The sequence below is a fragment of the Colius striatus genome, chromosome 23 (assembly GCF_028858725.1).
Source record: "Colius striatus isolate bColStr4 chromosome 23, bColStr4.1.hap1, whole genome shotgun sequence".
Classification (NCBI taxonomy): domain Eukaryota; kingdom Metazoa; phylum Chordata; class Aves; order Coliiformes; family Coliidae; genus Colius; species Colius striatus.
This window is the reverse complement of record NC_084781.1, coordinates 2,340,988-2,353,693: the sequence shown is the minus strand read 5'-3', so window position 1 is coordinate 2,353,693 and position 12,706 is coordinate 2,340,988. Positions and strand designations below refer to the sequence as shown.

The following is a 12,706-nucleotide window of genomic DNA, read 5'->3' as shown; positions in this document are numbered from 1 at the left end:
GGTAGGGGGGGAAAAAGCCCTTAATGAATCATAGCAGTGTAACCATCTTCATTTAACCTCTAAAGAAGAAGAGAATAAACCTTCTGCAAGCTCTCTGTCACCATATTCGCCATGGTGCCCCGGAGATGTGTTTCTGTCATCTTGTCAGAGGGAAATTCTTCAGGTTAACTCACTGCTGGAGCAACATGGAGAAGGAATGAAATAATGGGTGCTTGTTTTGGGCTGCTTTTGTTTTGTTTCTTTCTTTTGTTCAGCAGGGATTTTGTACCAGCCAAGCATTCCATCCCTCAGCTCTGCTCCAGCCTGGATACCTGCAGCCCTCTCACTGACTCCAGGGCTGGGTTTTATCCTCCAGGTATTTATGTATAAGGAGTTGATTCCTTTAAAGAGAAAGTCAAGCTGGTGTTTCCTTGTGCCATTTTGTGTTTGTATCCCAGGCCACACGTTGCATGTCACTGTAAATGCTTTACTTAGAGGATTTCATTTTAGTGAAGCAAGCACATACACCACGTGGAATATTAGTGTGTTCCAGACATGGATTTGGATAGTTTGGACCTTATTTCCCCCCCCTGTCCAAAACCCACAGCCAGGATACATAACTATAAAGCCAATTTAAGAGGAAAGGAGAATTAAGCAGCAGAAAGTCCAGCCCTGGAGGTAGCGTTTGGGTTCTCTCCCCAGTTTTGCAACAGGGTCCCAGGGTTTTTAGGACCAGGCAGGGAGTTTGGCCTCTTTGTGTGGCTTCTTCCAGGGGCTGGTTGTGAATAGTTTTACTGGTGATGAACATGATTTTGGAGGGCAGCCTTTACACGTTTACTGTTGCAATTTGACTCACAAGATAAACCACCCAACCGACCCAAAACCCCACGGGAAAGAAGCCGAGGAGGAAACGGTTGTGCCAATCACGCTCAATTCAGCAGTGCTTAGGCTGAATAAGCGCAGATTCGGATCGAATGACGAGAAGGGGGATGAATTTGAGGGTCGGTGAGTGGAAATCTGATGAGGGCAGCGGCTTTCGGCTCCACGGGTGGGGGAGTAGGGGAGTGCCAGCACTGACTCCCAGCCTCACGTGAGGGGAAGGAGACCGCTGGAGCTTCGGAACGAGTGACGCGATGCCGGGAGCAGCCCGGCCCCACGGGACAGGGACCCCCGGCAGCCCCGCGCTGGGTCCCGCCGCGCCGCCCCGCGCATGCGCCGCTCCCGCCGCCGCCATCCTCACACACACCCCCCCCCCGGCCCCGCCCCCGCCGCCGCGGCGCATTGTGGGACACAAACAAAGTGCCCGGCCGGGCGGCGCGGCGCGGCGCGCGCGGGAGCTCGGTCGCGCGGGAGCCCCCTCCCCTCCCTCCCCCCCTTCCCCTTCCCCCGCGCGCCCGCCCGCCCCCCTTCCCCCACCCCCCCCCTCACCGAGCCCCGCTCGGCCCCGCCGCTCGCACGCCCCCTCCCCACCCCCCCTTCCGCACACCTCTCGCTGAGGGGGGCTCGCCCGCGGCAACCCTCCCCCCCCCCCCCCCCGCCCTTCCCCTCACAACCGCCTTCCGCACGCCGCCTGAGGGGGAGGCGGCGGCGGCGGCCTCTTCCTCCTCCTCCTCCTCCGCCGCCGCCTCCCGGTCCGCCGTCATGGCCCAGGCAGGGCCCCGGCGCGGCCCCAGATAGCGCGCGTGTGTGTGTGTGAGGGAGGGGGTGTCTCGGCCTCCCGCTCAACCGTCGGGCCCCCGAGCCGGCCCCTCAGCGACAGCAGGTAACGGGGCCTCGAGGCGGGGCGGAGCGGGGCGGGCTGTGGCGCGGCGGCCGTTGGGGCCAGCGCGGTTTCCCCTCAGAGGCGGGGGACGGCGGCCCTGCGCGCGCAGGCGGGCGCCCACCCCGGGGGGGAGGGCTCTGGCTGCTGCACCCCGCGGGGCCGTCCCCCTTCTCGCGTGTCTCCCGTGGGGGGCGGGGGTGGATCTGGCGCGACCGGCGTCCCCCCGGAGCTGCGTTTGTGGGGACGGGGTGGGGGCGGCATCGCCTCGGGCACTTTGCCGCCGCGCGCGCACGTGCGTCCCCCTCACGCGAGGGGCCTCGTCACCCCCCCACCCCCACCCCCCGTGTCTCAGGTGGGATCCCAGGGATGGGGAGGGGGGCTGAGTCTCACACACACACACACACCGGATTGCGGGGTGGGATGGCGGTGCTTTTGGCGCGCATCCCGAGGGAGCTGCGCCGGGCCCGCTGAAGCCCCCCGAGCGTGCGCTCGTCTGATCGGACACAACGCAAAACCGTGCTGTAGTTTCGGCGGGGTGTGCTGTCTCCTGCATCCCAGCGGGATACCCTGCTGCCTCCCTCTTCCACTGCAGGCTGATGGGAAGACAAGAGGGATTCCCACTAGCCGTTATCAAAATTTGCTTTCCCTTTGTTGTTGTGGTTTATTTTTTTCCCTGCAAAACCCCTTTCTGCATATTCTTTGCTGCCCATCTGTCAGGGTCTGCGGTGCTGCCTCTGTACCCATATCCACACTCTATTGAAGTGCTCATCTGTCAAGATCTGTTGCATGTTTTTCTGCTCGCCTTTCATGTGTTTGGGGTTGTTTTCCTGTAGGCAGATGCTGGGTGTCCTTGCCAAAAGCCTGTTGCCTCCTTTCATACACACATAGGAAGGGTATTGCTACCTTCCAAAATCTACTGTACCTCTTCATTCACATAGGTGTGCTGGGGAGTACCTCCATGTTTGACCACCACAGCTTGTTAAACACCTCAGGAGGCTTCTTTCTGTCTATGAAAAGCTGCAAGATTGTATTTTCCCACCCAAATAGGCACACAGATATCTTCCACCAAAGCCTTAAGGAGTGACTACTCCAGCTCATCTCCTGTTTGTGGCTGTGGAGCTTGTTCTGCCCCTCCTTGGTCTGTCTCCTCTCACCTGTGTGTACACACACCAGAGTTCTGCCACTGAGTGCCTTTCCATCAGGAAAGCTGCAGGCAGCATTTTGCTGGTAGCCTTGGGGAGGGCAGGCACGCAGCCAGAGAGAAGGTTTCCATTCTGTTTGTCCTTTCATGTCTTGTGTGTTCCCACAGACACCCAGCAGCAGCTGTTTCAGTGCCTGCCCCCAGACTGTGGTACTTCCCTTGCTCACACGTGCCAGAGAGGTCACCCCTCCTCGCCCATTTCATATCTCTCCTTTGGCTGTGCTTTGTGGCTGCCTGTGACATCTTTCATGACTGAGATTTTCAGCCCTTTCTCTTCATGGGCCCTGCAGGTACAGCAGTGTGACGCCCTTGGGTTAAGCCTACCTTATTTTTTGCTTCAACTTCTGGGTTTTTCCTTGTTGAGCCACAGTAAAAATAAGTAGCCTGCCTACTACCTAGGTGTCTGTAGATCCTAAGTTGGAAACCACGTGTCTACAAGACATACAGTTTCTCTTTTCTGGTCATAATTTGTCCAGCCCAGGTGCTGTCCTGATGTTTCTAGAACTCTCCTGCTTTGATAATCTTCTTCTCGTGAGGTCTTTGGTTTACCAAACCCACGTTGAGGGTTTCTCAGGTTGCCCAGTTACATCTTTGCCCCTGCTTTCTCCCCGTGCTTCTGTCTGACACAAGGCTTTTCCCTTTCCCCTTGTTTAGTATTTTATTTCCTTTATCCTTGTGGTGTCTAGAGCAGTTAGCACTAGCTACATGTTTTCCTAGACTAGGTGATGTGTTGTTTGCCTGTGCCACAGACCCTGCAAAGGTGGCATTGAACGGGAATGGCTTTTGTGCAGGCGGGTCACAGGCTGCTGTCCAGGAGTCTTTTAGGGTATTTGAAGTGCGAGGTGCTTCTCTTCTGCCACTGAGGTGTCTTACTGCAGCTTGATGTAACCCAGATCCAAGGTGTGATGCACCTGGAGACCTTGCCTGCGTTTAAGTTCATCTCTTTTAAAGAGATGGAGCTGAACAAGTGTTAACCTGCTAGCTAGAGACAGCTCTACCAGTATAAATGCCTCCATTGATGTGAAACTGTTTACACCAGCAACGCATTACAATGCTGTAAGTGTCTCTCCCTGGGGACTGCTTCTATTTAAACAGCTGTTTTTAATCCAAAACTTTAATTGGTGCGAACACTCCAAGCAGTCCCTTTCCAGGGGAAGGGAATTTCCAGCCCTGCTTTAGTCTCCCCAGGTGGATGTGGGACGGATGCTGACTTGTCAGGAGCGAGGATCGCTCTCCCTCTCGAACTCAGAAGGGTTTCACACTGGTTTTGTTTACAGGGTGGGAGAATTCCTCTTCTCATTGCTCTGAGGTTTGGAATGGAAGGGGAGGGGGGAGTGTCCTTATGTATTTCTTGTGCAGTACGTAAGAGAAGTAGTCAGCAAGTGAAACTGAATCCTTGCCATGGTTGTTGCAACAGGAGGTTAATCATAAACTCTGGCAACTTGTAAAAGGGGTGGTTTCGTTCTGTGGTGTCTGAAGCAAGTGTGTGCTGTTAGGAGGGTCTGGTCAGCTGTTTGCAAAGAGGATCCAAAGCACATACAGCTTTCCCCCCCGCCACCTCCTGCGTGACGTTGAACAAGCATCCGAAGGCTATTTTTGGTTGTATCCTGTGACTTGCTGAAAAGAGGCTTTTTATTTTCACGTCTTTCTTGTGAATGGGTGTGTGATGCCTCTGCTGTGAGGTTGAACGGCGTTGGTGTGGCTTGCCACCGATCCAGAGGAGGTCTCGGGGACTTCGGGGCTTCTGTTGGGTGCTTTGCATGTGGCGTTTCCCTGGTGGTGTCTGTTACATCTAAGCTTCTTTTTCCATGAGCTTTGAGAAGGTTTGAGTAGAAGATCTGGCAGTATGTGTAACTTCCCTCCTTTTAGGCGCTGTAACCCCCTAGCTTAAATAAACAGCAACAAAGCAACGATGCCATTGCTGGCACGTGACGGGGAAGATGTCCCTTGACGTAGAAGGGATCGTCTGTTGACATTCTTCTCTCTCTCTCACCCGCTTATAAGTAGGTTATCCCTGCTTAAATTATGCAACTGTGCAGACAGCCAGGCTTCAGGAATTCCCAATACTTCAATGTGTCAAGCGCCGACTTCTAAATGAAACGCTGCGGTTACAGAGCGCGCCCGCAATCTGTCGCCTGAAATACGACGTCGCTCCTGGAGTCGAGTGGGGCTGGAAAGGGGCAGCGACCTCATGGCTTGTTCCTTTGAAAACACGTTGTGTGAGATTGCAGGGACAGAGCTGGGTGAGAGAGATGCCTCTACCTGCAGTAGTGTTTCAGTGTTAGAATTTCAGTGATTATAAGCAGGGGTTAAAAACCAAACCTGAAAGCATTGGTTTAGGTAAGAAGTTGAAACGCCTCACTCTCCATGGCTGCTGCTGTTGCCTCAGAGATGCAGTTTCTAGCATATAGATCAAATTAAATAGTTGTGTACTTAATGCTGAGTCTGTTGCTCTGAACTTGCTGTGGAGATGAAATTGATTCTTGTAGTGGTTTCACTAGATGAAAACAAATGTCTAGTACTGCTCTGGACAAGGGGCCTAAATGAATTGGTGGTGGTAGGAAACGAGCTGCAAACCTGATAAAATGGCATTTGTGCACAGGGATGGGAAGAGAGGGATTGTAAGCACTTGGCACTTCATTTAATTCTCTTTGCATTCTGCTTAATCGAGTTAAGGAAGTGACTTAAACTGGGTGTTATTTGTAGATACGGGGGTTTTCATTTAGAGCTGGGGAAATAATTATTTCACACAAACAGGTTTATCAGAGTACATGAACAATGGGATAACAAGGGCTGCAAAATATGTGTTGGGCTCAGCATGAGGTCTGTGGCAGTGGCCAGAAGTAAATCATTAGGGAGACAGTAGAAGAGCATCCAAGGCAGCTCAGCAATCCTTCCTCTGCACATCCACCAGAGAGGAAGGGTTTGGAGGTGGCCTGAGCTAGAGGGTACGTGCTGACAGGCGTGTTCAGAAGTGCCTCTTGGGCTGATGGGTGTGCCAAGGCCTTTTGAACAGTTTATACCATGCAATGAACCCCACCATTTGTGCAGAAATAATTCCTGGGGTTTGCCTTGCTTGTCGTTTTGTTTGGTTTGTCCCCGATGAATGATAGTCTCATTGAGGTTCCCCTAGTTTGTGTGCAATCAGAAAGAATAAAGATTCTTTTTCCAGTCATCACCTCTTTTATAATTTTATAGATCTCTGTGTTCTCAATTTTCTCTTTGGTCTTTTTGCTCTTTCCCAAGCTGCATTGTCCCAGTCATTCAGTGCGCACAGAGCCTGTTCTATATCCTTTCCTTTTTCCTTTGAGCTCTCCTATATTGTTTTGAGGTGACTTGACCACAACATTTGCTTGCATTTGTTTGCTTACCCAAGAAGGCTTGAGTAAAGGCAGGGTTGTTTCTTCCAGATCATAAAGAGATGCTTTCTAATAATGGGACACTTTGTAGCTTTGTACTATGCATAATGATTTCTATTCAAAAGTACAAATGAACATAGTAATTGTAGTGAGAGCTATTTTAGTGGAAATACAGTTAGTATTGAAGGCCCTAGTTTATAAATCTGCCTACAGGTGGTGCTTGATTTGGGTATTACCAAATGTACTTGGTTACAGTGGGTGCTTGCCAGAGTTGAGCCCGTTCAAAGGCTTTGGAAGAGTGAAGATGCCATGTGCTATGGAAACCCAAAAGCCTTGGAAATGACTAGTGAATTTGGGAATAACTAGGGTTTAAGAGGCAAGTTGGTCCTGTATTTGGGGCAGATATTTGCATAGTGTTAGAACTCTGCGGGCTTGACAGTTTCTGCAGCTGTCTTTCAGCATCTTGTTTGTTCTTTAAGTGGATAAATACTCCTGTTCAGGAAGACCTACTCTAAGAAGTTTCTGTGAAATGTTAGTAAAGCTGCCAAAGGCTTAAAAAAACCCCTAAACTTAAAAACTTACTTCTCCCCAACCATACCAGGTTTGGCCATACAAGGGAAGAAAGTTAAAGCCTGTAGAGATGCTGCTCACTCGATAATATGATTTGTAGCTAAATATAAAGATTTCTAGTTTTGGGGCCAAGAAGAGCTCCTTTTAGGCATTTATCTGCATAAATGAATCATTAGGAAAATAAAGGGTACACAGTAGTGCTAAAAGGGTGATGACACAACCACATTCCTGCCTTGCTGAAACTTGTTGAGGATTCTTTCTAGCCGCTTCCGTTGGAAAGGTGGCTGCTTGTTTATATGTCTGTGACACCTTGACTAGCTGGCTGCCGTCCATGCTGTCTGGGTTAGCCATGCCTTTTCGCCTCTTCAACTTGTATGGGATGTGTGACTTCGCCTTGATCTCTCCCCTTTTGCTCTTTACCCATGTTTTTTTTTGCTTGTCAGTTCAGGATTCCAGCACTTGGGGCGTTAATGGGGCTCTGGGGAGAGCTTAAGATTTGCAGAAAAAGACATTTATCATATTTAACATGGATTTCATGAAGATGTAACACTTTCTTGCTAATCTGGAATGAAAGTGAGGAAAGGGAAGCTGTCATCTTCTTTTTTTTTGGTGATAAACCTGAACACTTCAAACAACAAATCACTTGGCAGGTAAGCTTTGTGCTCAACTAATAAAAACTAGCACTTAGCCAAATTTGGCTGTCACAAACCAAAATGATCGTGATATGTAGTTACAGTCATTTGTTTCTGTAAAATGAGGAGACAGGTTTGTCATTTCCAAGTGACAAAAAATTAAAGCCTCACACACAATAAGGTAGGAGGCACAGCTTGGGGGGTGGCGGGGGGAGACAGAAGAGAGGAGGGATTCTTCATTCTGGTTGCTATTGGCAGCTCCTGGGACATAACACACCCAGTTATGCCCTGTTTTTGGAGGAAATGAAGAAATACATGCGAGAAGCAGCACAGATAGGGTGGGGTTTTTGGGGTGTTTTTTCCCTTTTGACTCTTTAATGTCACTCATGCGGTAGTACTTGAACTGTGCTAAAACATTTTGGTATGCAGATACAAACAAACATGCCATTTTTTTCTGGCTATTTCTTTCTCCAACAGGGTCTTGGAGAGTTTTGCTTTGAGAGGTTGGCTCTTGCAGTCTTTCTGCTGTGTATTTTTTTGCCTAAGGTTTGTGTTGATCTGCTTGCAGAGTCTCTAAAAGTGAGGACTGAAATGCTGTAAGAAAGAAAAATAGCTTTCTGGAGTTTAGTTTAAACTAGAAGATTGTTGCCACGTGACAAATAAAAGTGCTTTATGGATATTTTTTTTGCCAATTTGCAGTACTTGGAAGAATGTGATGTTCAACTTGTGCTTTTTTTCCTTCTCCTGTGTCATTCATTTGTCCTGCTGTTAAAAGACCAAAGACTATTAACCCAAAGCCTCGGTGAGGAATGACTATGTAATGGCTTTTCTACACTGAGAAATTTGGGGAGAATTTAACTTGAATTTGCAGGGAGCAAAAAGGTAAAGAAAATATTAAGATCCCATAAAAAGAGTGGTTCGATTTGAATGTGTGCCTCAGGGTTGGAACACATCAATCCATTCAGTATCATCTGATTACAATCTCTGGGGTTTGCCTCTGTGCGGATAGGAAGAGGACTATGAATTCACTTACTGCTTTTATTGTGTTTAAAAAAACCCCCAAACAGAGGTTTTGCTCCTATGTTGGTGGCAGAAACATCTCTAGGGTGCACTTTTGGGGCTGACCACTGTTAAAGCAGCAATCTCACGTGCCTTTTCAGAGAAGTGGTGAGAAGCTGAAGTTTCAGGAGCAGTGAATGTGCTGTGAAGTCTCCCAATACATTCTGTCTGGTGAAGTTCTCACATTAATTTTTATGGTGAGAATATAAACGTAACTCAGTGTATAACAAGCCCTTTTAGCAGTTACAGCTCGTATTGTTAAATGAGCCTCAGTTTTAAGTACTATCAGAAAATTTGCCTTTATGTGTTGTATGGAACACTAATGTGAGATTCCTGCAATGAGAAGTTCAAAGTGCTGGAGGCTGGGGAAAGTGGCATTTATCTAGTTTGCTTATTCAACCATGTGAAAGCTATATTAGGCACATAAAGTTTATACTTTACAGCTTCAAAAAGGCAACAAGTTAAATCTGAGTCCTTTTGAAGTAGTGAATGGTAACATTCTGTCCTCTCCAAGAACTGACTTCAAATGATCACACCAAAAACTTGAAAACTGGCTAGGGAAAACAAGACTTGGGGGTGAAAAAGAAATACAGGCAATGAAAGCGTGTGGAGGAAGAAAGAGTGGCCAGGCTGTCATACCTGATCGTGTTCCTGAAGCTCTTGGGCCGCTCTGCAGCAGAACGGTGCAGAGTTACTGTTTGAAATTCTCTCCAGGTAAACGTAAGAGTTCACCTGTTGCATGAAACATGGAATTCAGTGAAGCTCAGGGATGTAGAAGGGTGCAGAGTCTTTGAAGAGGACGGTGTCTGTCTCCTTTCTGTATCTGTAAGTGGTTTCAAGGAGTCTTCCGACTGTTGCGTAAAAAGGATCGGCGCCGTCGGAGCAACAGTGTGCTGCCCTGATTACTGTAATCTCTCCTTTTAATTAGATTCTGGGATTAAGAGCTGTCTTGCTGATCAGTGCACTTAATGTGTGCCCTATCAGTTTGTTTCTAGCTGAAATGTTTCTGGTGAAGTCATATGCTCTGAAAAGATCCCACTGTAGTTTCTTTTACAGGCGTGTTAAAGGGGATCTGCACAGAAGAAAAACACTCTCAAAAAAGCCCACCCCTTCTTGAGAAGCTTTCAGGACAAAATAGTTACTGACTAATACCTGAGAAAAAAATGAGGTGTTGAGAGTCTGGTGTTCTGTGAGCCTTTCAGCTAGCTGTTCAACTTAATTTGTGTGGGAGATCTTACTTCAAAGTAATTTTTAACTAATTAGTTTCCAGCTTGTAACTGAAGTCCCTGACGAGCTCCCTAGTGTATAAAGTCAAGGTTCTAATTTAATACTCTTGGATTTCCCATGAATTCTGGTCAGTCACTTGTTTAAATGCATTGTGTTGGTGATAAATCGTAACCTTTTCACCAGCATTTTTTGAGCCAGCGTCTCTGTGAAAACACTCGGAGAGCATTAATAGACCAATTCCTTGTGGCACTTCACAAGTAAATTCTTTAACCTGTTCTTTCAAGTACATGACTGACTTCTTTTCAGCCAACTCTTTACCTTCAATTTGTCTGTTAATCTCCTTGTTTTCACTCACCAATGACTATGTCATACTACTCAGACATTTTAATGAAGTTCTCATGGTGTGTGACATTTCCTTTTTCCTCCTGAAGAATACATTGTAAAGTTGGTTTGATGTACTTCAGCTTCAGTAAGCACAGGTGATGTCCCATTGTCTATTTGTTTTCTTACTGTTCATTCTTTCACTTAGCCAGTTTTCTGCAGTTTGTATACACATATAATCATCTATTTTTGAGAGATGAAAACACCTCTGTATTTTTCAATAATCAGAGCTGCTGCACCAAGTATTTGGGAGACAAAATGAACACAGTGTTAATGCTGCCAGGCTTTTCTTTGAGCAATCCTGCCTCTTCTCTCAGTACACTGGCACCTTTTTCCCTGAGAATTACCAGCTTGCATGTTTGCAATCACAACACTATCTAATGGAAACATTTTTAGATTGACTTCTAATGAAAGGAGTGGTAACATGTTTTACACACCTACTGCCTGATCTTTAATCTCAGAGTTTTATCTAGACTAGGAGTTGTAGCTATGCTTTAATCTTCCTGCTATATTAATCTAGCACACAGACAGAGCTCTCGATTGTCTGTCCGTGGTTCCCTAGCTTGTTTGATTATAAGCTGTTAGCTCTCAGCGATTCCAGTCAGTCAGTAAGGTCTGCTGCTGGCTGTGGCCATTCACACTGCCACACAGGCTCATTTGCATTTAAGCAGGTTAATTTTCACCGTGTATGACTAGAATTCCAGCTCTGTGGCACTTCCACTGTTAATAATTTCCCAATTTATCTGTGTATTAGCCTTAGAGCTGCCTCATGACAGCTGTGGGCTGCAGAGACCAAAACTCTCATTTGCCCAAAACATAAGTGGTGTGCAATAGAAATGATAGAAAAAGGTTTACAGTGGGATTAAATTCTTTTGCCAACTTGAGAGCACTCAAAAGAAAGGCTCATAGGCCATATATTTGGGATGATAAGGGACTAGAATAAATCTAGAAGTGTCACTTTCATGAGGGAATGACAAGCAAGAGTCTGCTGGAAGTATGAGGTTGCTGATGAACATAATGAGTGTGGCCTTGGCATCTGTAATCTGTTATGGTCAGGCAGATGATTTCTTAATTCTACCAGATGTAGGGGTTGGAAGAGTTCCATTCTGAGTTCCAGGACGTGCTTGGGGCTTTCAGGCAGCTCCAGTCTGCAAAGGACATGCTGGAAGATGTCAGCCCAAATTGGTAGGCTCCCCTCTCTTGTTCTATTCTGTCCCATGGAAGTTTTTGAAGGTTTGTGGGGTTGCTTTCCATCCTCTCTGCTGTGTGCTGGGCTCTAACAGAGGCTCCTCTTCAGGCTGTAATACTTCTCCCTATCAGCCTCCACTCAGGCTCTCTTTTATCTAGTATCTCCTGCCACTCTGTCAGAACATGACTGCTAAATTTTTACTTCTGACTCCTTCATTTCCATGCAAATGACTAGTCAAGAAAACAAAACAAAAATCTCTGAGACACATTATGCTTCGCATTATGCTTAGAAACAGCAACTCCTGCAAAATAGTGGTGGCTTAACTAATGGTTTACAGCTTTTTCTCTCTTCTGCACCTCGTGGTACGAGAAAACAGCTCTGTGATATGTTTTGTGTTGGTTTTAATGCTCTAAAATAAAAGCAGTAGAGGTGATGTGGGGTTTTTTTTCTCCTCTCATTACAGTAGTTGTTGCTTTTTTCATGGAGCCAGTAAACAGCCTGCTTTTATAGGCTGAGGCAATCTCGTAGCATGGGAAGACTTTGGTCTCCTCTAGAACCTGCACACTTTTTACTGGAAGCATTTATAGTTTAGCATCAGCACAACCAATTTCTGAATTATTCTTGGTCTGTGTTACTTTACCAGCAGGTAAATTGCCCTGTTTGTGTTTAACATCCATGGTGTAAATAAAACCCTGCAAAACTGAGGAGGAAAGCACCTAAGGTGCTGCCCATGTTTTTTAGCAAACAAGTCAAAATGAGGTAATAGGAGTGTGCAGGGGTAGTGGATTGCAAGTGCAGTGCCTTAACCCATCCTGCCTCACAGTGGACATCTGGTGGTGTGTTGTTACCAGGGTCTCCAATGACATACTCCGAGTGAAGATGGCCATGCCAAGTGGATGTATTTCTTGCCCTGTGTGCCAGGAGGCCACTGGCAGTTGAGGGATGAGCTACTGGAGGTTTGAAAGGGTGCTGGCCGAGAATGTGCTCTGTTCAGACAGAGCTCTGGAACCCACTTCAAGGTGATGGATGAGGGTGACAGCACAATTTTGATAAGAGGGTCCTGGGCTTATCATGTCAAAAGCTGAGGAAAGAGCCAAGAGTTTTTGTAACTATTTTTAGGGCTTGGCACAGAAATGGGAACTCTCTCATCAGCCTCATACCTCCTTGCCTATCAATTTCCTCACCACTGAGTAAACCACGTGCTCCAGCACATGCAGAGCTCGAGTGCAGTGCATTCAGCATCATTTTCTGACCAAACCTTACACCTCAATGCCAATAAGAGTTAAAACTGAAAGCCAGAGTAGGTGAATCTTTTGCTGTCTCCTGTGTGGGAACACACTTCAAGAG

General features: G+C 47.2%; 1 protein-coding gene across 4 annotated transcripts in view; it reads left to right on the top strand.

The window, feature by feature from the left end:
- Nucleotides 1-1,495: 1,495 nt before the first annotated feature.
- ZBTB44 (zinc finger and BTB domain containing 44) overlaps nt 1,496-12,706 on the top strand; it is a 36,188-nt gene continuing 24,977 nt past the window's right edge. For 3 of the 4 annotated variants that reach the window (XM_062013949.1, XM_062013948.1, XM_062013947.1), the window contains exon 1: nt 1,496-1,741. The gene's annotated coding sequence lies outside the window, so the exon portion shown is untranslated. The remainder of the gene's footprint in view (nt 1,742-12,706) is intronic. The other variant, XM_062013950.1, reaches the window with a different exon arrangement.